Raw genomic sequence first — 22,851 nt, 5'->3', positions numbered from 1 at the left:
TTTAGTGTTTTTTCGATGAAAAATACGTTTTTTTCAGAATTCTGAGTACACCATCAAATCGGGCGTCAAATTTTACATAAAAGTCCTTTTGGCACCAAATTTCTATCTCATCACCGTTTCAGGCTGCAAATTATTGAAAAACACTTTTTTCGCATGTTCAAAAATGGAAGGGATCGTACCGCCCCTCCGTCGTCAAAGTTACCCCTTAGGACAAAGTTTCACGCAAATCGAAGAGGGGTCGGGGCAACTGCTGTGTGAGTTGGCGGAGAAATGCTAATTAGAATTGTATTATTCCTGTAAAATAGAAGGTCATTTTGAGCAACCTTTGTTCTACAAAAAAATTGACTTCTCTTGTTTTTTATGTTTTTCTTGTTTTATTTTTAGTATTTTTGTGTCATTAATCTTGTTAAGTTTATGTTTTTTTTATTATTTGTAATATTTGGCCTATTCTACAATCTCCTATCACATTTTGCTTTTCTAATTTTTTCATGTTTTTTCAGTCACTTTTTAATTTTTTGCTTTTTTTTTCACATGTTCTGCTATATAATGGCACCATTGTTATTTAAATTGTAAAATAATGCGTAGAGACACAGCCTGGGACACTACATAAATTACTGCATACTTTTTTTTGCCTTAAATGTAGGAAATGTTAGTAAAAAAACACAACCAAAGTTGTCTCCTTAAAAAAATTCATTTTTTTAAACATTGGCAAAGTCACATAACGCAGGTCAATCTTTCAATCCTAAAATTTCAAGAGTTCTTTTTTCCAATGCTTTTTGAAGATCAAAAATTGGTTGAAAATTGATTTTTGGCGTATTTTCAGATTAAAGCCCGTCTAGGGGCGGGTTTGGGTTGTAGAGGGTTAACTAATGACTTTGAGTGGCCCAATTCAGTACAGGTTCATTAAAAAGAACGAACGAACCGCGGTTTTTTTAAACTTCGGTCTTTTGAAGGTACCGTTCTAAGATGGAATGATTTTTAAATACAATTTATTGAATTTAAAAAAAATGGTGTTGAGTATGTTTTTGAGAAAATGCAATTTCAAATATATCAATGATAATAAAAAAATAATCCCGGTATTGTCCATTAATGTACTCATGGGCTATTTTCCGACTTTTTCAGAGCTGAATCGTCATATTTCATTGGGATGTCTATAGCAACTTTTTCATCGATATATCTCAATAGTATTTTTCCAATATTTGTACACCACTTAATAGTTTTCAAACTCATAAATTTTCTAAACAAAAAAAAACTTTTTATTGTAAAATATTATCAAAAGTTTTATTACCAAATATTACCAAAAGATTTTAGAAAAAAAAATTCTCTTGCCCGGATAAATTTCAGCGTTCATAGACTTTATCGATCAAAACAGAATGTTGAAAAGAGTTGACAGAATATTTTATCAGCACATTTTCAGTTTTGGCAGAAATAAACGCATAGGAGAAATTCTACAAAATCCTAGATTTAAGTTTGGATGTCATTCAATTATTCAAACTTTTAGGTTCGAGTCGAAATCTTGACATAGAGACCGCCACGATCTATGGTTTCTCGTTCTTAGTTTAACTTTTTCCAATGTGGAATAGCTTTAAAAATTATACCTTTCCTCAAAATCACCTTTTCACGTCCATATTTTGAAAAAGAGCGAAGGAGCCGTTCAAAAGAGCAGCTCTTTTGAATGAGCGACTCCTAAAAAAAGCGGTTTTGCCCACCTCTAATACACACTGTTTGACAGCGAAGAGTCATTGGGAATTAATCCACGGAAATATGTAGTAATTTCTTATGTGAAATCATTATTATTAGATAATTTGAAACCATTAATTATAAATTTAATAAACTGTGTTAAAATTTAGAAATATATCCTAAATCTGAAAATTTCGTTAGCTTGAAATATGGCAAATATTATTTTGTCGTAAAAGATAATTGCCCAGTGGAGGGTTAAAGTTGCTCGACCTAGCTCAAATGACTCATAAAGCGAGCTACGAACATAGAATTGCATTAGCTCTGGGGGAGAGAGACTCCAAAAAGCAAAACTTAATAAATACAGTCATTGGCTTTATTCCAGCCGCTGGAGGGTTGACTAGCACACCAGTTGCACCAGCTGAAACGAGAAAGAAGTTTTTTGTTCGTTTCGTTGGCTGGCTGGATTTGGAGAAACTCTGGCAGAGCTCTGTGGCTTCACAGACGTGCTCAGACATCCGAAGCCTCTTTAGCTCAGTAGGCAGAGCGCTGGTCTTGTAAACCAGCGGTCGTGAGTTCGATTCTCACAGGAGGCAGAGGGTTATATTTTTTGAGTTGTAGATTTTGATAACACAATAGGGGTTTTGTTTGACTCATTAGCGAAATGCAAACAAAAAAGATAATTTGACTAGCTCTTGTGAAATGTGTCTTTTGTGGAAATTTGGACACAAGCAAAGGTGGCTGTTTGTCAAGCTGAAGCGATCAAAGAAAAACTTTTTGCCCGAAAAGCTACCCAAAATTTATCATTCAACACTTTCAGCAGCGTCAAGTTGGGTGGTTTGTCCTTTCCGTACCTCCCAGCCAGCCAAAACTTTCCACAAAACGGAGAAAGCTCGCCCATCAAACATTCATTAAAAGTTGTAAAGCTGTGTGCCCCGTGCAAAACTTTCCTCATCTCGACGAGGCGTGTTGGAAAATGACAGCAGGGAAAACAAGAAATCACTGGTTCTCGCCGTGTCAGAGGGGATATTAATGGAAATTGCGGTGCTGAAATATTGAACCAGTCAGCTGATGGGACTCCCACGAGCTTTCGTTCGTTCTGCGTTCTGTTCTAGTTCATTTGGGGGTGAAAATTTGAGCGATGTGCTGCTGAGTTTCAAAGATTTTTTTTGCAATGAAATTTCACAAAAAGTAATAAAAATATCGCTTCACTTGTTCAATCATGCTAGAAATTACTCAAAATTGAGTGAATCTCTATTATTTTTATGATTCTCGTAAGAAATTCTTATAGGAAAGGTAAATGTTTATGAATTTTATCCTTTTTTTTAATCTTTTTAAAACACGGATGAATATCTACGAATTTTTCTATTTGCAAGCAATTTTAAAACAAAAGTTGTAGTAGCATTTTTTTTTTCAATTGTAAAAATAGGTATTTTTTAAATAATATATCAGCAATTCCATTTGAAAAGAGCCTAAACCAAAAAAAAAGTTCTCCGATCGGGCTCAAAATTTTTCTGGGGGTTCCTTGGCCAAAATAATTAGACCCGTATTTTTTTGTTTGGCCATTAGGGTGGCCTACATCGTGCTAGGGTGGTTCAAAAAATGGCAATTTTCGTCATTTTCGCAAAAACCACTTTTTCTAAAAATCATATCTCCGCGCCATTTCATCCGATTTTAGCTGTCTTAGACGCAAAGAAGGTGATGAGTTTGGCTATTTGGGAAAAATAGTAAAAGTTCCAAAAATCTAGCTTAACTATTGAAAAAGTCGTATGAAAACTTAAAATGGCGTTTTGACCGTGTCTGGACCAAAGAGCCTATGTCTGAAAATATTTTTATCGGATTCCTCGGAAAATTTCACATAACATATCAAAAAATTGGCGATGTCGAACCGTACGTTTTGGAGATACGATTTTTTGAAAATAAAAACTGCGTTTTTCGACGCGCCACGCGCAAAAACGGAAAATGACGAAATCGGCAAAAATCAACTTTTTCACTAAAACTGCGATAACTTTAAAATTTCAGCGATGACCTATACATGTCTGGGTACCAAAATTTTCGTAATTGAGAGACGCAACTTTTGGTACCATAACATCTATAGGTCATCGCTGAAATTTTAAAGTTATCGCAGTTTTAGTGGAAAAAGTTGATTTTGCCGATTTCGTCATTTTCCGTTTTGCGCGTGGCGCGTCGAAAACGCAGTTTTTCAAAATCATATCTCGAAACGTACGGTTCGACATCATAATTTATGTGAAATTTTCCGAGGAATCCGATAAAATATTTTCAGACATAGGCTCTGTCCAGACACGGTCAAACGCCATTTTAAGTTTTCATACGACTTTTCAATAGTTAAGCTAGATTTTGGAACTTTACTATTTTCCCAAATAGCAAACTCATCACCTCTTTGCGTCTAAGACAGCTAAAATCGGATGAAGATATGATTTTAGAAAAAGTGGTTTTTGCGAAAATGACGAAAATTGCCATTTTGAACCACCTAGCACGATGTAGGCCACTAATGGCCAAACAAAAAAATACGGGTCTAATTATTTTGGCCAAGGAACCCCCAGAAAAATTTTGAGCCCGATCAGAGAACTTTTTTTTTGGTTTAGGCTCTTTTCAAATGGAATTGCTGATATATTCAATTTAGAATTGTTCTTTAGAAAATGCACTTAAAATACTTTTCAAAATATTGTTTATATTGATTTATTTTCCTAATTTTCTTTTTAACATTTTTAATACTTTCTTCTCTTTGAAACTGTTTCCACCCCAAATAACGTCATGATTCGAATTCCCGGACGCTTCGAAACCCGGACACTTCAACTTGTTTTATCAATTATTTGGATATAAGTTCGCATTATGATTGTCAAAACTGTGTTATTTGATGAATTCTAACATCAACTTTCATTTAAAGTTTGTTTGAACGCTGTAGTTAATGCCAAAACAATTCAATAAAATAAAATTATAAGTTTACCAAAAATGCGAAACATTTCAACGGAAATATTTCATAGGCATCCGAAGCACCGGGAAGGCAAAGCAGAAATTTATATTTTTGATTTCCTTAAATTCTAGCAAATTTTTATATAAACTATCGATTGTTTTGATGTTAACAGCTTATTCGAGACCTAAAGAATGCCATTCACTAACATTTCAGTTAAAATTTGTGCGATTCATTAGCAAAATCGAGTGTCCGGAATTCGAAGCAAAAGTGTCCGGATTTCGAATCAGCTTTTAACAGTGTCCGGGATTCGAAGCAAAACAAGTCATTTTAATTTTCAAATTCTGATGAAAAATTGTTAGAAAAGACATATTTTGCATACATGCTCTTAAAACTGACTGTTTATACTAAATCCTGATGATATTTCTACATTTCCAACTTATTACATGATTTTTTGCCAGCTATAACAAAAATAATATGGTACTAAGTGTCCGGATTTCGAATCATGACGTTATGGAACCCTTCCAAATTGAGCTGTTTTCAGTTTAATTTTATGCCACTCGAGTCCCCCCCTTTCAGGCTGGCACTTTGTTTGCCCAAAATATTGTTCCTTATCAGGTCGGTCTACATCAGACAGTGCCGAGCCAGAGCCAGGATCATAACAACCGTAGTCTCCCTCTCCATAAAAAATACTCCAACCCACAGTAGCATAATATTTTCACGACATCGTAATGAAGCAAATTTGATCAAATAGACTTATCTCGACGGGGGATCTCCCGTCTCGGTTGGCCCCAAAAATCTGCTCATTGTAGGGGGTTGGTCCATTATGGAGCTGAAGCTGTGGGAGTTAGTTTGGGTGTTGACGATTGGTTGGTTGGCAACCCAGCACGTGTCTGTTGCCGTCAGGAAGCTAATGACAATTGACTAAATGCTTGAACTCTTCTTATTTTGTCGTTGAGAAAGTTTATTCTTATGGTTTTAAGTCAGGGATGCCAGAGTCTAACTTAGAAGAAGTTGATGTAATCCCATTTTGGTTTCATTGGATCGTATCGGGACCAAAAGGGTTGAACGATTCTGATAATTCTGAGAGATAAAGTTTCTTCACAACAAAACGAAATGAAAAACTAATTTCGTTTGCATAATCTGGCAGCACTGCCGCTGCATTTCAATTCACATCCCGAAGAATGACTAAGCAACAGGACACTGCCCATCAAGGAAATCTGATTTGCAGACATCCTGTGGCCACACGATGATGATGATGGTGGCGATGATGAAGATGATGGCTCCTGACTCTCCGACAAGGGCAAGCCAACAACCAACTAGTACATTTCTCTGCCTTTGCTCTTATTAGCTCGTCCAACCAGGGGTGACCGTTGATGTCTGACACTGACACATCAGTCAGCTGGAAGTATCCTCCCGGGGGCACCATTTCACACAATAGAGCAGTTCTCTACGAAATCGACCTTTTTTTTAATTTTAATTTTTGTATTTTTTAATCCGGCTGAAACTTTTTTTGTGCCTTTGGTATGTCCAAAGAAGCCATTTTGCATCATTAGTTTGTCCATATAATTTTTTATACAAATTTGGCAGCTGTCCATACAAAAATGATGTATGAAAATTCAAAAATCTGTACCTTTTGAACGTATTTTTTGATCGATTTGGTGTCTTCGGCAAAGTTGTAGGCATGGATAAGTACTTTTTGATTTCAAATCTGATTTTACATCGAAAAATGAAGTTGTAACATTTTTGCGACCAATATTTCGATTTTTTGAAAAAAAAAAACAGTATTGATTCAAAAATTCATAACTCGGTTAAAGATTTTTTGCTCAACCTGGAAATTTCTGGAAAGTTGTCATTTGATGTCTGTTTTGTGCAAATCAAGTTCAAGTGACAAAAAGTTACATGATATTTAAATCGTTTTGGATCGTTAGTCGTAACAATATTTGCCGATTTATAAAAACTTGTTTCTAAACTAAAATTTCAATTCTTAATTTTTTGCCTTTGCAATCTCAGGTTAAATTAAGAGTAAAAAATCCAGCTCCCCTTTTGAATATCTCAAATAATCTCCAACAGCCCAAAAAATCTTATTTTTCTATAACTGTAAGAAGCGTAATGCTAATGTTAGAATGTAGAAAATAATACAGAAATAAATTTCAGAAATGACCTTTAACCCTCTAATGGCCATTTTTTTTTAAATTTTCCGTGATCAGATTGTCATTTTGAGCAACTTTTGTTTGATCTTTAATTTTCTTGGTTTTTTTTTTTTCTTGTTGGATTTTATGTATTTTTGTAACATTTCCAAAGGGCCAAACATTTCTTCTCCTAGCAAAGCAAAGCAAACATTTCAAAAGGGCGAATAAATTAATATTACGCCCTTTTGAAATGTTAATCTTGATTCATTTTTTTGAATATAGTCTTTGAAAAGATCGAATAAAAAATCACGAATGTTTAATTTTTTTAGGATTGAAAATCGGACCATTAGTAACTGAGTCATCGCCATAAGAAAATGAAGGGTTGTTTGGCGTAGACTTAGAATTTTCAGAACTTATAAAAAAATATTTTCTTGTTCTTGTTGAAATCAGATTTAAGGCGTTTAAACATTATTTTTACGCCAAAGGTACCATTGCTAAAGTTGCTAATACAGTTTCTAAAAAAAATCAATGCTTAAATTTAGTAAGCTATGTTTATAAGCTTTTTAATTCTTAAAAGTCAGATTTTTGCCTGAAATATGTTAAAACGAGATTTGTTTGTAAGATTATCGATTCATATTTCATTTTAAACTGAATTCAAAGCACGAATCAAAAGTATTCATTTTTATATGAAATGTTGTCTAGTGAAAATGTCTATAAATTTGAAGATTTTTTTAAAATTATTTTTCAAAAACAACTAATGTTTATTAATTGCAAACACATTTGACCTTCTTCTAGTGAAAAATTTACCAATGAATTCGAATATGCATTCCGTTTTCCGATTCCAAATCATTTTCATTGACAAACATCATATATAACTTTCTAAATTATGATTAACTAACTATTTAAACTTTTCAAAATTTAATGAAAACTTTTTCTTGAAGTACTTTGAACACTGCTCTATCATGGTAAATAAGATTCCATAGCATCCCGGACGTATTTAATTTGTGCTCGTCGTTTTGCGAAACAAAAATCAATCCTATCAAAGTCACCTCGTTTCACGGTACTTTTCGATTGCAAATTCAACTTAACATTAAAAATCACTTCAAAAATTCATAACTCGGCGGCATTTTTTTACCGTACATCTCTATGACTCAAAAGTTGCGGGCTTTGTTCTCTTAAAAAATACAAATTTAGGGAAGATGAGTTTTTGTGAAAAAAAAAAAATCAAATCAAATTATTCGCTCTACAGCATTGCCTTGGCGTTCTCGATTGCGAGATTCCTACTCGAAACTAAGCGTCCGAAGGCTTGATTGTTGAGGCAATTGCAAACCTCTTTTTACACTTTAGTTTCCATCCACCCCGGGATTCGAACTGACGACCTTTGGATTGTGAGTCCAACTGCCTACCAGCGACTCCACCAGGACAGGACCCAGGGAGACGACTCCTTCACCTGGACTGAGCTAACGACCTAACCGTTTTAGGTTAGTCCGGGGCCAGCATTTACTTCCCGTCCGACGGAAGGAGTGATCAGACAAATCTCGTCTCAAAATTTGCCACCGGGACCTTCTGGGATCGAACCCAGGCCGACTGGGTGAGAGGCAATCACGCTTACCTCTACACCACGGTCCTGGCAAAAAAAATGTTGAAAAAAATGTTAGGTAAAAAATTGGCTAGATTTTTTTTACATGTACTTTACCGAAGACAAAAAAAAAATGATCAAAAAATTCCTCCAAAAGTTACAGATTTTCGAATACCCAAGTAACATTTTAGGCTTTATCAAAGCTGTCACAACCGCTCTAAAACCTATCAACCAAAACCAACATAAAAACCACATAGTCGTAAAAAACTCCCCAGAACCTCGATAAACCTCACTTAAAACCCAAAAGGATCGCCACAAAAGGTTGTTACGGGAATTCAAGGCTTTACAACTGAATCCTAACAACCTCCTTAAAACCTTGTTAAAACCTTGATAGAAGTTAGGGAAAAATGACATTTCATACGTCTTCATGCGTCTTATGACAAACAGATTTTATTCTGGCAAAAAATAAGTTTTCGTCTTACGAAATGAAATAATGGAGATGGTTGTTATAAATTGCGATGATGAAATGATAGATATTGGAGGTAATTAAAATAATGTTAAAGCTTATTCCTCGTATTTGGTGGCTTAAATTCAGCTGCGGTTGAAATTTAACGATAAATGTGGGGAGATAGAGCCAAAAAATCAACTCGCTTCCTCTGCAGTCACAGTTTTTAATGAAGTTTTTTTTTATTCGCATTTTTTTTCGCAAAAAATGTTCAAATTATTTTTGAACTTCTATGGTTATGCTAACGATGTCAGAAATTTATAATAATTGTGTATCATAATTGTTTTCATCGAATTTCAATCAAATTTATGCTTTTTATTTTTTTCTGCCAAGATGGCGGTCAATCATATTCAATCAGACCACGCGTTCAGCGCCATATTTAAGCACTGCTATTTGGCTGCGTTAAATGCTCTTTTAGGAGTTTTTGGTTTTAAGTGAGCTTTCTGCATACCTAAGGGCACTTGACAGCTACAACGTCAAGCATGCGATAAAACCGTTTGGCATGGCATTGCCATCTGGGTTTTAAGCCTTTATTAAAACTTTCATAAAACCTTATTGAAAGCCAGTCGGCTTTTATTTTCACCAGGTTTTATGTCCGAGGCATAAAACCTTGTTAGAACCTATTAATTAGCTCTTGATTTTTGGTTGCGGTGAATGCCCTAATAAAACTATTAAGTAATCAAGATGCTAGCATAAAACCTCAATAAAACTAGGTGGTGGCTAGTTAGTTTAAAAATGTTACTTGGGATATTTACGTACCATTTTTGTATGGAATCAGATTAAAGAAAGAAATGCTACCTAGGGTAAATTCTCGTATGTTTGGCAGGTTAAGCTTCCGCTCCTAACTCGATTTTCACTATTTAAACAACTAATTTTGCAAAACTTTTGATAGAAACTTGCTTGCTCACTTCTTATTGAGCTATTTATCACTCGAGTTCAGTTGAAAACGCTTTTAATTAGCTCTAATTGGATGTCAAAGTTCTGACCTGCCAACATTAGAGGCACGCTGGAATTAGATGCTGTTCCCCTATAAGTGAATTCAATCTTTTTTCAAATAAGCCAAGCTTTATGAGCTGCAAATTTTATGAGATTTTCGTCTTTTTGCAAGCATGGAAATTCAGGTGCTAAAAACAAAATTGAAGCATAGCAATTCGTTAAAAAATATGTTTTGTAATCTTGTAACATTTATCTAGTATTTATCTAGTAAAATTTTTAAATGTGTGTCAACACATTTACATTTAAATTTTCCTTTTTTCTCGAGCTTGGGAGTTTAGGCTTCCCGAGCAGACGGAAATAACTTGGGAATAACGTTTTTTGATATTTGAAAATACTAGGCCAATAACATTTTATGTTATTTATAACAGGATTTGTTATTTGTCGTTATGATTTTTTTGTTATTGGATTGTTATTGTAATAACAGACTAAAAACATTTTAAGTTATTCTTCGAACAAATCTTTGTTATTATTTTTTGTTATTTTAACAACTAATCCGATCATCCCAATAACAGTTGGAGGTATTCGTCTATAAGAAAAAACGATATTCTAAAGTTGTTTTGGCTTCCAACCAATATCAGACCAATAACAAATTTTGTTATGATAACATAAACTGTTATTGAACTCTTATGCAAAAATAGATTTTGCAAGAATTTTCCATAACACTTTCTGTTATTTTAACAATATTTGTTATTGAAATGGCATGAATTTAGTTATTACCGTCTGTTCGGGTTGAAAAAAAATCGGACCTCTTTTTTTTTAAATTTGCAGCAAAAAACATTACAATGCAAATTTTGAAAATATTTTTTTGTTTCTTTAACTTATTGTCGTATACCGATCTGATCAAAATTTTCAAAAGATAAAAAAAGTCTTTTTGCGATGAAAAATGTCTAAATAGGCGTTGTACAATGTAGTAAGATAACTTTTTAAAGATTTAAATTAAGTTTTTTTTGCCCCTAGATTGAACATTGAAATTATTTTAATTATTATAATTTTTTCTGAGTTCCTACCACTATCCCCAAGACATCAAATTTATTAGTCTTATGATAACATGAAATTTGTTTCGTGTTTGATATTAATATACAAATGATTGAAAAAAGAAAGAGAAATATTTCAAAATTATTTTAAACTTCAACTGCGCTAAAAAAAAATCGTTAAGCTTTCCACAAATCCTCGAAAAAAGTACTCTTATCCAAAATTGTAAACTTTTTTTCTACCGTGCAAACACAAACTAAATACCATGGACACTGGTGGCCCAGACACCAGCAGCAGCTTCTTCCTGTCCAGGCAAATTTTCGCAGCGGGAAACGGAAATGAAAGTGGAAACGTGTCAATTAGTCGTTGGAGTTTTCCGCCTCCCCCTACCAATCTCCCCACCGAAAAACCGCCTTACAAGAAGAAGCAGCCTGAGAATGTACCCTTTCGGTATGATTCTAGCTTGGTGCCGCAGCAGTGGCCATAAAATCCGGAATGTTTTTTTCCCTTGCTTGCTGGCTTGTTTGTCCTGGCTAGCCTGGCTGTTGACGGTGGCAAACCTTTTTTTTATGGGCGATAAACATTGGCCTCTCTGCTCTGCTCGGCTGGTGGTGCTTTGCCAAGGAGATTTCCGGAATGACTTTTCGCTTAGCGGAGGCGTAAAGGTTGTAATTCGTGGTTGGCACTTTCGCAATTAGGAGGTGGATGATTTTGTGATTATAGGGTAGAATAATGTGGGAACGTGAAGATTCATTGGAAGCTGGGAAATTGTGGATAGTTTGGTTTGCGGGAAGATTTTTTTTATAGATTTGACGTGCGGATCACATATTGAAAAACATTTTTCAAAATTTGTTAACACTAAAAATAGAAATTTTATTGAATAAAAATACCTTAAACAGTATTTTGTTTTTCAATATCTAATTCAAACACACCCATCAATCTGCCATCACTGTTACAAAAACACACTCACACTCACACTGAGGGAAAACACGGCACACGCTGCCGGCTTCGGGCCGCCGTGCAATTATAGCCATTAACTAGCTCTCTAGCGCTGTCTGTGTTCAGCTTAAAAGTTTTGCCCCGAGGAACGCCACTAAAAGCTAACTAAAAGCAGCGGCACAGCATGGTTCATTTTACCACCGGCGCGCGCGGAATATATTAAAATGACGATGTGTGCGAGTACGGGAGAAAAAATTCGTCGTGGGTGTACTATTTAGGAAAAATTTATATCGCTGTTTAAAATTCAATTTTTCAACAATTGATGATACTCTTGTTGACAGCAAATTTTGACATGAGCCCATTTTGTCCCATCCCTCTTTTTAGAGTTTTAAAATAGTAGTTTAAGCGACAGAAGAAGATTCAAGTTTTGCCACAAGATGCTTACAACATTTTTGCAATTCTGAAAATAAGCTTTTGAATGGAATTATATGTCAAGCAACCATGTGCTAAGTGAATTCATCGTTCATCACTGAAAACTTGTATAGTCAATGTCACAAAATGGCTTCTCTGGTATGGATCTTTCTACGCTTACTCATTTGTTTTGAAATTTTTGAAACGGTCGTAAAATCTATGATTTTATAAAAATTTGTTATGTTTCAAGCTTAAACCATAGAATAAACTTTTTATTTTAACAACCAAATCTGAATTTTCAGAGCAAAATTTGATATATTCTTTTCTATTTGGGAATTTCCGGGACAAAATATCAAAAATCCCGTTATTCGGAAATTTTCGGTTTTGCCAAAATCCCGGGACAAAATATAAAAAATCCCGGGATTCGGGAATTTTCGGTTTTGCATAAATCCCGTACCGTAAAACGGGGTAACATTGATAGAATTTCAATTTCTTTTTGAAATATTTTCCAACTGGTAAGGTTTGTCTAAGGATTACTATTTTTAAAACATGTACTTGGTTAGGCCACACAAGGTGCATACACTATTTTTGATAAAAAGTTTTTTTCAATAGTGTTTAAAAAAATAGTTGCTTTGAAAATTCTTATTTTAAATGCCGGGGTGACTTTGATAGCCATAGTTATTCTTGTAAAAATCAGATTTAATGTGTTCAAATTTTATTTTTACGACAAATGTACCATCACTAAGGTGTGTGATACAGCTTTTAAGAAAAAAAAATCAATAGGTCTATTCCCGTACTTGCAGAATTGCAGAATTTCTGCAGCTTCTGCAGAATTCTGCAGCCAGCATAAGTCACTTTTTAGCAGCACGTTCCCGTACTTTTCAGCTCAATCTCTCCATCTCTCTCTTTTGCAGAAGTTCTGCAAGGAGAGAAGCGGCATAAATTTTGCCTGGGTAGAGCGTTCCAGTACTTTTTCTGCATCATTGTACACAGTTGAGTGGATTTAGTCAAAATGGGTATAATTTTTTTAATTATTTTAAAATATTTTTAAAAAATGGTTGACAAAAAAAGTAATTGAAGGAAGTTTACCTCTAGAACTGGGACATTATTGTTTTATGCAGCACAACATTTTATTTAAAAAATCAAGGATGTATTATTTATTAAGTAACTAGAAATTAATTATGCTTAGGTAGAAATCATATATTAGAAACAACTTAAAAATTTACATTTGGTAAACAATTTTGCAAATGAGAGTGGCAGGTATGTTTCATGAATATGATAAAAAAGGACCAACAAAGGTTTTATATAGAAGGGACCATAAATACATGTTTAATAGCAGAATGTTTGAAAGATTATTCAGGATAACATAAATAAATTATGACTGGATGTCACATGAAAGAACAATGGTGACGCTTGAAAATTGACAAATAAAAAAATGATCACAAACTCAAAAATTTTGATACACATAAATTAAGCAATCTGGAAATTAAGAAATCCATAATTAAAAATATAAAAAATTTCCACATCAAGAAACTAAAAAAAAAAATTAAATGAGAAATTTAAAAATAAAAATAATTATATCGGAAAAATAAAAAAACAATAAATCACAAATTCAAAGCTTTAAAAGTTAAATAACTAAAAACTAAATATTTCAAAATGATTAAAGTTCAAAATATCTTAAATTTAAAAATTATAAGTAAAAAAAAGGTTGAAAAAAATTCGAAATAAAATAACAAAAGTTTTTTTATATTTATGAGTTCATAACACAACAAATTCAAAAGCAACAGTTAAAAATAATAAGATAGAAACTTAAAGAAATTATAATTTCAAATTCAAGTAAAATTAAAACATTTTGTAAATCTAAATTTTTAAAACACAAATGTAAATAAAATAGGAACAGTCAAAATATCCAATCTCTAAATCCTTTTAATTTGAGTTTCTAACCTAAAATATGGCTTCAAAAAATGTGTATTTATTATGATTCAAGATGGCGTAGAAATTAAAAGTTCAAGAATTTTAAAATTTAATTTAAAATTTTTGAATTTAAGAATTTTAATTTCGGCAAAATAACATTTTTTTTGGTTCATATAAGAATACAAATTGGTAGCACCGTTAAAGGTATAATTTATTTGCCAAATAAATTTACCAGTTATTTAACACACATATTTAGTATATTCCGAGGTATATTAAAAAACAATTGAAGATCAAAATTATTCCTAAACAAATATTTATTTGAAATTATTAAACTCAAAAGAAATGTGTCTTTTAAAAGTTTTTAAAAACAATTTGTTTTTGTAGTACAATTTTTTGTTAGGGTACTAGCCGTGCTGTAATACTATGGCTTAAGTTTGAACTAAGCCTGAAATCGTCAAAAAACTACCCCAAAATCATTTATTATTACAACTTATGATAAAATGCCTAATTTCACCCAACGTGCAGATTTTATGTAAGCGTGTAGTCAACATCCATCACACCAAATTGCAGTAACTTTTCAACAAGAAAGAGAAGAGAGAGCTTGCAGAAAAGTACGGGAACGGGTTTGCTGCAACTTCTACTTCTCTCACTGCAGAAGTTCTGCCTGAGAGAAAAGTTACTTTTGTTGCAGAAAAGTACGGGAACGCTCTGCTGCCGTTTTTGTGCAGAATTGCAGAATTCTGCAGTACGGGAATAGACCTAATGTTTATAAATAGTTAACTAAGTTTATAAGCTTTTTAAGAAAAAAAAACATATAAATTTAAGATAAAATGGATAAAATGTCAAAATTTTGCAAAAAAATCGTTAAAACTAGTTTTGTTGACAAAAATATCGAATTATATTACACTCTAAGCTGAAATCGAAGCAAGAATCACATCACATTTTATATGACATATTTTTTCTACTAAAATGCCTATAAATTGGGAAATTTCCCCTAGTGGAAAATTATCCAAAGAATCCGAAAATGCATTCCATTTTCCGATTCGAAATCATGTTCATTGTGAAAATCATGACACTTTAAGAATATTAAAATAATGCTACTTATTAACATTTTCTTAATAATAGTTAACTCATTTTTTAAACTTTTCAAAATTTTATGAAAACATCTTCTAAAAGTACTTTAAACTCTTTCCTACCACGGTCAGAGTGATTCCATACCATTCCGTACGCATTTAATTTGTTCTTATCATTTTGCGGAAAAATCTCAAACCTATCAAAGTCACCCCGTTTTACGGTATTCACGGTATAGCGAAAGGAATAAAAAATAATTATTATTAAATGTCACATTGGATTTATACCTAAAAAGTTGTGTTTTGCATTCCTGAGTAAGAATATGTTAGATTCAAAGTAAGTGTTCTATCGGTGAAAATTGCGTATTTGAGAAAAAAAGTGATTTACCATTAAAGTACCATAAGAGGAGACGCATGATTCCTCAATTATTTTTAAAATACTTTGTAAATTAGCCTTATTATTTGTAGTATTTCAAAATGTTTAGCATTTATTCTATCTTAAGTTTCTATAAACCTTCAAAAAAAGTAATTTTCAATATTTTTTTTGGAATTTTAACTTTGTACCAGGCGTCTCCATTTGTATGAAAAACATTTTTTTCCCGAAAAACGCAATTTTCACCGATAAAATATTTTTACACAGGAAGGTGAAACAAAAACAAACGTTTAAATCTCGCATTGGTTATCTCGAATTATAATATTTTTCTTCCGCCATTCCGTTGTCTTTAAATAATTTGTAGCCTGAAAAGGTGATTTTGATTTTTGGAATTTTTTTTTCAAAGGGACACCAGATTTTATGGCATACTTCAAATTCCAAAAAAGCATGAAAATTATATTCTTGCTTATATTGGTGGTATCAAAACTCCCTCCACATTTGAGCTTGATCAGAAAATGGTGATTTCAATTTAGCACTTTTTGTGCATGGTTAAGGTGGAATGTTCCGACAATATAAATTTATAAAATTTCACCCAAAAGGCTTGTTTCTTAACTGAAATAAAAACTCCGGTACTTAATGTTCCACCACCCTAAAGTTTGACTTGGCATCTTAAAACAAATCAGACATTTCTACTTATCACGATTGAGAATCAATCGTGTTTGGCTATCACATTTCTTTGTAAATCTAAATAGAAAATTTTACTTTTCAACAAAACATTGATTTTAGACCGAATTGACCTTCTGATCAGAATTGCAATTGCTGTTTAATTTGTTTGAATGGATTTTGTAAATTAATTATTCAATTTTAAATATGTATTGGAAAGAAAATATAAATAAATCTAAATTGCTTTGATTTTATGACACAGGATAGCACACGCGCGACGCCAATATAAAAAAAATAGCGTGCCGTTGCCGCCCGGCGACCCGGCAGCGGTGATGGAAAATAAATAAATAATTGAAACAAAACAAAAGCAAAATTCACACCGATATTTATAGACGGTGTCCGGGTGGTAAAAGTACAGAAGGGTAGACTAGTGAATCAATGTACTATAGACGAAGCAAGTAGACAACCCGAGCAGACGGAAATAACTTGGGAAGGTCAGTTTTTGATATTGTGAGAAGATCGAAATATGTTATTGGGATGATCGGATTAGTTGTTAAAATAACAAAAATCCATAACAAAGATTTGTTCGAAGAATAACATAAACTGTTATTATGTTGTTATTGCAATAACAAACCAATAACACAGAAGAAATCATGAAGGAATAACAAGATTTGTTATTTTGTGCGGAGATGTGGAGCAGCATAATAACAAAAAATGTTATTGAACTGGTATGTCTCCATAACAAAAAAAGTTATTGTTTTGGTTTATTTGTAATTTGCAAATAAACCTGCAGTTGCCATAAATCCTCTGTACAAGTCAGGGCTGCAGAGTCGGGTACCTCCAAGCGACTTTGAATCCATACTTTGAAGACAACTCCGACTCTGGATGCAGGATATGACGTCAACGACGACTTCAGCTCTCTAAAAATACCCGACTTCACAGTTTCCGACTCCAAGTAAAAGTTGCTGAAAATTTGCGAATCCGATGCAGTCTCCGAGGTCTCACTCCAGCTCGAACTTCAACGTCAGCTCCGACTTCCTGGCTCTGTGAAAATAATAACAGTTTTTGTTATTCACACATCAAAAATTCTCAATAAATAAATCAATTCCGTTAGGGAATATAACATAATTAAAAAAAAATTAACTCTCAAAAATTAATTTTATCGGATTAATTTTAGCTTGAAACCCCATTTCATGGTGAAATAAATGACCCTGATAAAATTGGTCAAAATTATTTCATAGTTTTAGCCAATTTTAGTAAAATCCCTTAGGGGTATATCAAATAATTTAAAAATCAACTTTCAAAATTTCAACTTTTGGAATAATTTTAGCTTAAGGACCCCATTTCATAACAAAAATAATGACCCTGGCGTAATTGGTCAATATTATCCCATAGTTCTAACCATTTTAAACAAAGTCCTTTAGGGGGTATATCAAATAATTAAAAAAAATCAACTTTCAAAATTTCAACTTTTTAGAATAATTTTAGCTTAAGGACCCCATTTCATGGCCAAAATAATGACCCCGACGAAATTGGTCAAAATTATCCCATAGTTCTAACCATTTTAAACAAAGTCCTATAGGGGGTATATCAAATAATTAAAAAAATCAACTTTCAAAATTTCAACTTTTTAGAATAATTTTTGCCTAAGGACCCCATTTCATGGCAAAAATAATGACCCCGACGAAATTGGTCAAAATTATCCCATAGTTCTAGCCAATTTTAGCAAAGTCCCTTAGGGGTATATCAAATAATTAAAAATCAACTTTCAAAATTTCAACTTTTAGAATAATTTTAGCTTAAGGACCCCATTACATGACAAAATAATGACCCTGACGTAATTGGTCAAAATTATCCCATAGTTCTAGCCAATTTTAAACAAAGTCCTTTAGGGGGTATATCAAATAATTAAAAATATCAACTTTCTAAATTTCAACTTTTTGGAATAATTTTAGCTTAAGGACCCCATTTCATGACAAAAATAATGACCCTGGCGTAATTGGTCAATATTATCCCATAGTTCTAACCATTTTAAACAAAGTCCTTTAGGGGGTATATCAAATAATAAAAAAAATCAACTTTCAAAATTTCAACTTTTTAGAATAATTTTAGCCTAAGGACCCCATTTCATGGCCAAAATAATGACCCCGACGAAATTGGTCAAAATTATCCCATAGTTCTAACCATTTTAAACAAAGTCCTTTAGAGGGTATATCAAATAATTTAAAAAATCAACTTTCAAAATTTCAACTTTTTAGAATAATTTAAGCCTAAGGACCCCATTTCATGGCAAAAATAATGACCCCGACGAAATTGGTCAAAATTATCCCATAGTTCTAGCCAATTTTAGCAAAGTCCCTTAGGGGGTATATCAAATAATTCAAATCAAATCAAATCAAACTTTTTAGAATAATTTAAGCCTAAGGACCCCATTTCATGGCAAAAATAATGACCCCGACGAAATTGGTCAAAATTATCCCATAGTTCTAGCCAATTTTAGCAAAGTCCCTTAGGGGGTATATCAAATAATTAAAAAATCAACTTTCAAAATTTCAACTTTTTAGAATAATTTTAGCTTAAGGACCCCCGACGAAATTGGTCAAAATTATCCCAAATATCTAAACATATTTAACAAAAGAAAAAATAATAACAGATTGTGTTATGGACACTTAGAAACTTTTCCATTTGTGCGATTTATGGTAATTTTATTTCTAAGTCAGTATACCGAACGAATAACAAATTTTGTTATTAGGAGAGTTTTTGAAATGTATAACATTTCCTCTTATTAGCGTGTTATTAAACATTTTCAATGTAATATCACTTCAATACCAAATTTTGTTATTTTATCAGAAACTGTTATTATTTTTTCTTCTTGAAGTTGAACTTCAGGATAAAATAATAACACTTTTTGTTATTTTAACAGGATTTGTTATTGAAATATTATTAATTTTGTTATTACCGTCTGCCCGGGAAAGGTTAATTTGATTTTTTCATCAGTTTAAAAATATTTGAAGTGCAAATTAAAAAAAAGTATTAAAAAAACGTTTGAAAAGTTGATAAAATTTTGGACCTTTCCAAATTTAACTCGAATCATTGAAAAGAGTTAGATGCCACCCGGTGTATAGTAAACAAGCTTTGCACGAGTGTTTGTTCCGTCCTTTGCCTCTTCTCTAAACATTGTTGCTTTCCTGGGCTGTTAGTATATTTACCAGCTCGGATGGCACGAGCTTGTTATTATGCGATTCCAGTTTCCGAAGCCAATTGATCGCGGTGGTTAGGTTTCATGGGAGTGTGTGTTGTGCTGTTTTTTTTGTTGTTGTTCTTCAAGATGAACCAGGAAATTGATTTTTAATTGGTGAGTAATTGTAGTGGGCGTTTCTTTTCCCTTGAACGTAATATGATTTGAAAAAGTTAAAACTCTTAAATAATTCTTCTTTTTTTAAATAAAACCTGAACTTTTTCATTCCCTCAGTCGATTCTACAATCAATACATCAATTATTAATTCGCCACACATACACACACAGTTTGCCATATGTTATCAGCGAACTTTCCGTTGTTTGAGGAGCCAAGTTTTCTCACAATGGTGAGCTGGGTAAAAAGGGGAGGATTTTTCTCGCCGTGTCGGTGCATTAATCAGAAAGACTAGCGCAAATTGCAGGTGACGCGCGAGGCGCTTAATATTTCATGCAAGGCAAATTAAAAATTCAAATCTTTGTTCTTTTTAAAAGGAGAGTGATTACATGAAGAGAAGAAAACTTTTATGTTGAAGTGGATACCTTTTGAAAAGCAGATATAATAGTCCCGGGAATTCCTGGGATCCCTGGATTTTTTTAAACAGTCATAAAATCTATATTTTTATTATAGTTGTTATGTTTTCAAACCTAAAATCATAGAATCAGCTCAATTATATTAATTGGTGATAATCTACAATTCAATCTAAACATAGACGACAGCTTTTACATAAATATAAATCATAAATCATAAATGTAAATCGGCATAAATGTCAGAGGTTGGTATGAGAACACATTTAAACCTTTTTTAAATCTATTTTCAAGACATTAAAATATATATTATCATCTATCAACAAAAAAAAAATGAAAACTTTTGGTTGTACCATTGCCGAGATACAACAATTTAATGTTGGCAGTTTAAAAAAATGGGTGCCACGATATCTCAACACTGCTTTGACCAAATCGGCTCATAATTTTGGTGGACACTCGTTAAACTGGTTCCGTGTGCCTGACGAAGGCCGATTTTCAAAAAAGTTTATTTTTAAATAAGAAGCTAGAGAGCTTTTGATTCTTGCATTTTTCAAATATGCAAAATTCAAAAATCGGGCATCGTCATGACACGGGAGGTCTTGTGAGTCTTCTCCCCAATTTTAGCAAATTTGGTCCATCCTATCTTGAGAAAAAAATGTTCACAAAGTTTGACAGTTTGCTTTGCGCATGGCAAAATTTTGTGCATGAATCGTCTCTTACTCAGTTTAATAATGAAATATCTTCATGAAACTTTCAGGAGTGATTATCTTTCAAGTGGATTTAATAAATTTTGTTTTTTGTTCTGCTTTGGCCAACTGGGGGAAACTGGGTATAAAGTCTGAATAGTTTAATATTTTTTTCCAATTTTTAAAATGATTAATATTCAAAAATGTAGAATTTTAAAAAATTGAAAGATAAATAAAATACATTTAAAGCACTAGGAATTTTGTAAATCTGTAAACTCAAATTTCAACAATTTTCACTAATAAGCCAAATTGATGCTGATACGTGGCGAATAAAATTTTTAATTCTTTCAAATTCTTATCGATTATTATGTATTAAATTATTAATGTATTTCTACAAAAAATCAATTTCGGGAATTCCCGGGACAAATTATCAAAAATCCCGGGATTCGGAAATTTTCGGTTTTGGAAAAATCCCGGCATTTTTGTCCCGGGAATTCCCGGGATGGACGCATTATTTGTCTTTGTTTTGACCAAGTTTTGTCTTTTAAATCTTAGAATATTATGATTCACAATTTCAATTAATTAAAAAGTTATCTATTCAGAATAAAAAAGAAATGAGCAGGTTCGAAATAAAAGCACATCAACATAAAATTGTGGAAAATCATGCTTTATCCCTATTACCTGTTGTAAAATGAAACAGCTGTTTTAAAGTTAATGAAGACATCATCATTATTATTCCTAAGTACACGAGGAATTTAACAACCGCGACGCATAAAATGTGCTCTCCTTTCACCGGTTGCCATCTCTTCCGGGTACGCACCCTAGCTGGTTCGAAAATCTGCTCCGATAAATGGTACGCTACGCGTTATCTTCCAGCTGGCTTCATTTGCGCGCTGAATTAAATATGCTCATTTTGGTTTATACTTTACGTTTATTCCATACAGTCAGCCTCCCACCCGTCTCGCCTTGGGTTGCCATGAAATACAATCTGGCCCCAAGGTTCCAAAACATATTGCGATTAACCCTTAATTTGGAAAATTAAAATATATTCTGACATAATATGTTTTTTAAAAATCACAAATTTATTACAATAAAATCAATGTTTTATTTTTTACAAATCAATCTTCAAATGAAAAAAAATTACAATCAAGGGTTAACCCATGCCGAAACCCTCAACCGCACCGGAACGATTATTGTGTGCAAACAGAAAAAAACGGGTGATAATGGTAATGATTGCAAAAATAAACATCTCTGCTTGGATTCGAGCTTCAGCGGTTATTGGATTGCAATAAAAAAAATGCTAAATTTCATATCATTTTTGCCCTCATCCAAATTGAACCTGGGAAAGGTAAACTTTCCAGAATCGTCCCACGGGGGCAACGAAGTGGTTTACCACTAAAACCAAACAGGGTGGTGGCTTTATCGGCTTCTCTACTGGTTCCCTGGTAGAGCTTAACAAACTGGGTCAACCCCCTCTGACAAAGTGTTAAAATAACAATCTACCTACGAAATAGTTCGCGGTTTTCCGGAGAAGTGACACCTCTCTGTATGATTCTTATGGTGCAGATTTGGCGTTAGAACATGATACTAACTAAGGCAAACTGAGAACATAGATTTAATTGATTTTTTGGCAGTGTTGCCAAAACACCTTATTTTCAAATTTTATTTATTTATACAGTTTCTTATAACTTAAAATATTTCAAAATAAATTTAACTAAATGTGTAATCTTTTTCCATAAGACACATTTTCCTGAATCCTCCCTGCAGGCTACATTACAACATTTCATCAAAATGTCACGAGCTAAGTCAGCGAGAGAAAAAAAAACCTGTAAATTTCGTTTGGCTTTCCATGAAGGTCAGCCTATTTTTTTCCTCAACGTACACAATTTTCCATGGTTTACGCTATGTTCCAACTCATCATCCGGAGGTTTTTCAATCCATAACATTCCATTCCTTGCGTACGCCGGAAACCCCCATTAAAGTCGCTTTTTTCTGTGGCTTTCCATTGCCCACGGCCCTTTCCAGTCCTCCAAACATCTTGCTAAAGCCAGAATCACAGCAGAAGGAATCTAAAGGAGTCTAAAGCACTTCATAATGGCCAAGGAAAAATTTCTAAATTTTCCGCCCCTGTCAGCCGCCAGCCATAGACATTTTTTTTCCACTTCAGATGCACAAATTACCCATTTCTTTTCAAGCAAATTGCTTGCCCCGGGGAGATCCCCTTCAACTTTAGTCATTAC

The 22,851-nt window shown here is 33.1% G+C and overlaps 1 protein-coding gene and 1 non-coding gene across 7 annotated transcripts in view; both read left to right on the top strand.

The window, feature by feature from the left end:
• Window positions 1–22,851, top strand: part of LOC6044944 (inositol 1,4,5-trisphosphate receptor) — an 89,373-nt gene that overhangs the window by 31,536 nt on the left and 34,986 nt on the right. The window lies entirely within an intron of this gene.
• Window positions 2,201–2,273, top strand: Trnat-ugu. Its single transcript has one exon. It is a non-coding gene; the product is annotated as a tRNA-Thr (tRNA).

This window comes from Culex quinquefasciatus, chromosome 3 (assembly GCF_015732765.1).
Source record: "Culex quinquefasciatus strain JHB chromosome 3, VPISU_Cqui_1.0_pri_paternal, whole genome shotgun sequence".
NCBI lineage: Eukaryota > Metazoa > Arthropoda > Insecta > Diptera > Culicidae > Culex > Culex quinquefasciatus.
The sequence above is the reverse complement of the archived record's forward strand: the minus strand, read 5'-3'. Positions and strand labels throughout refer to the sequence as shown.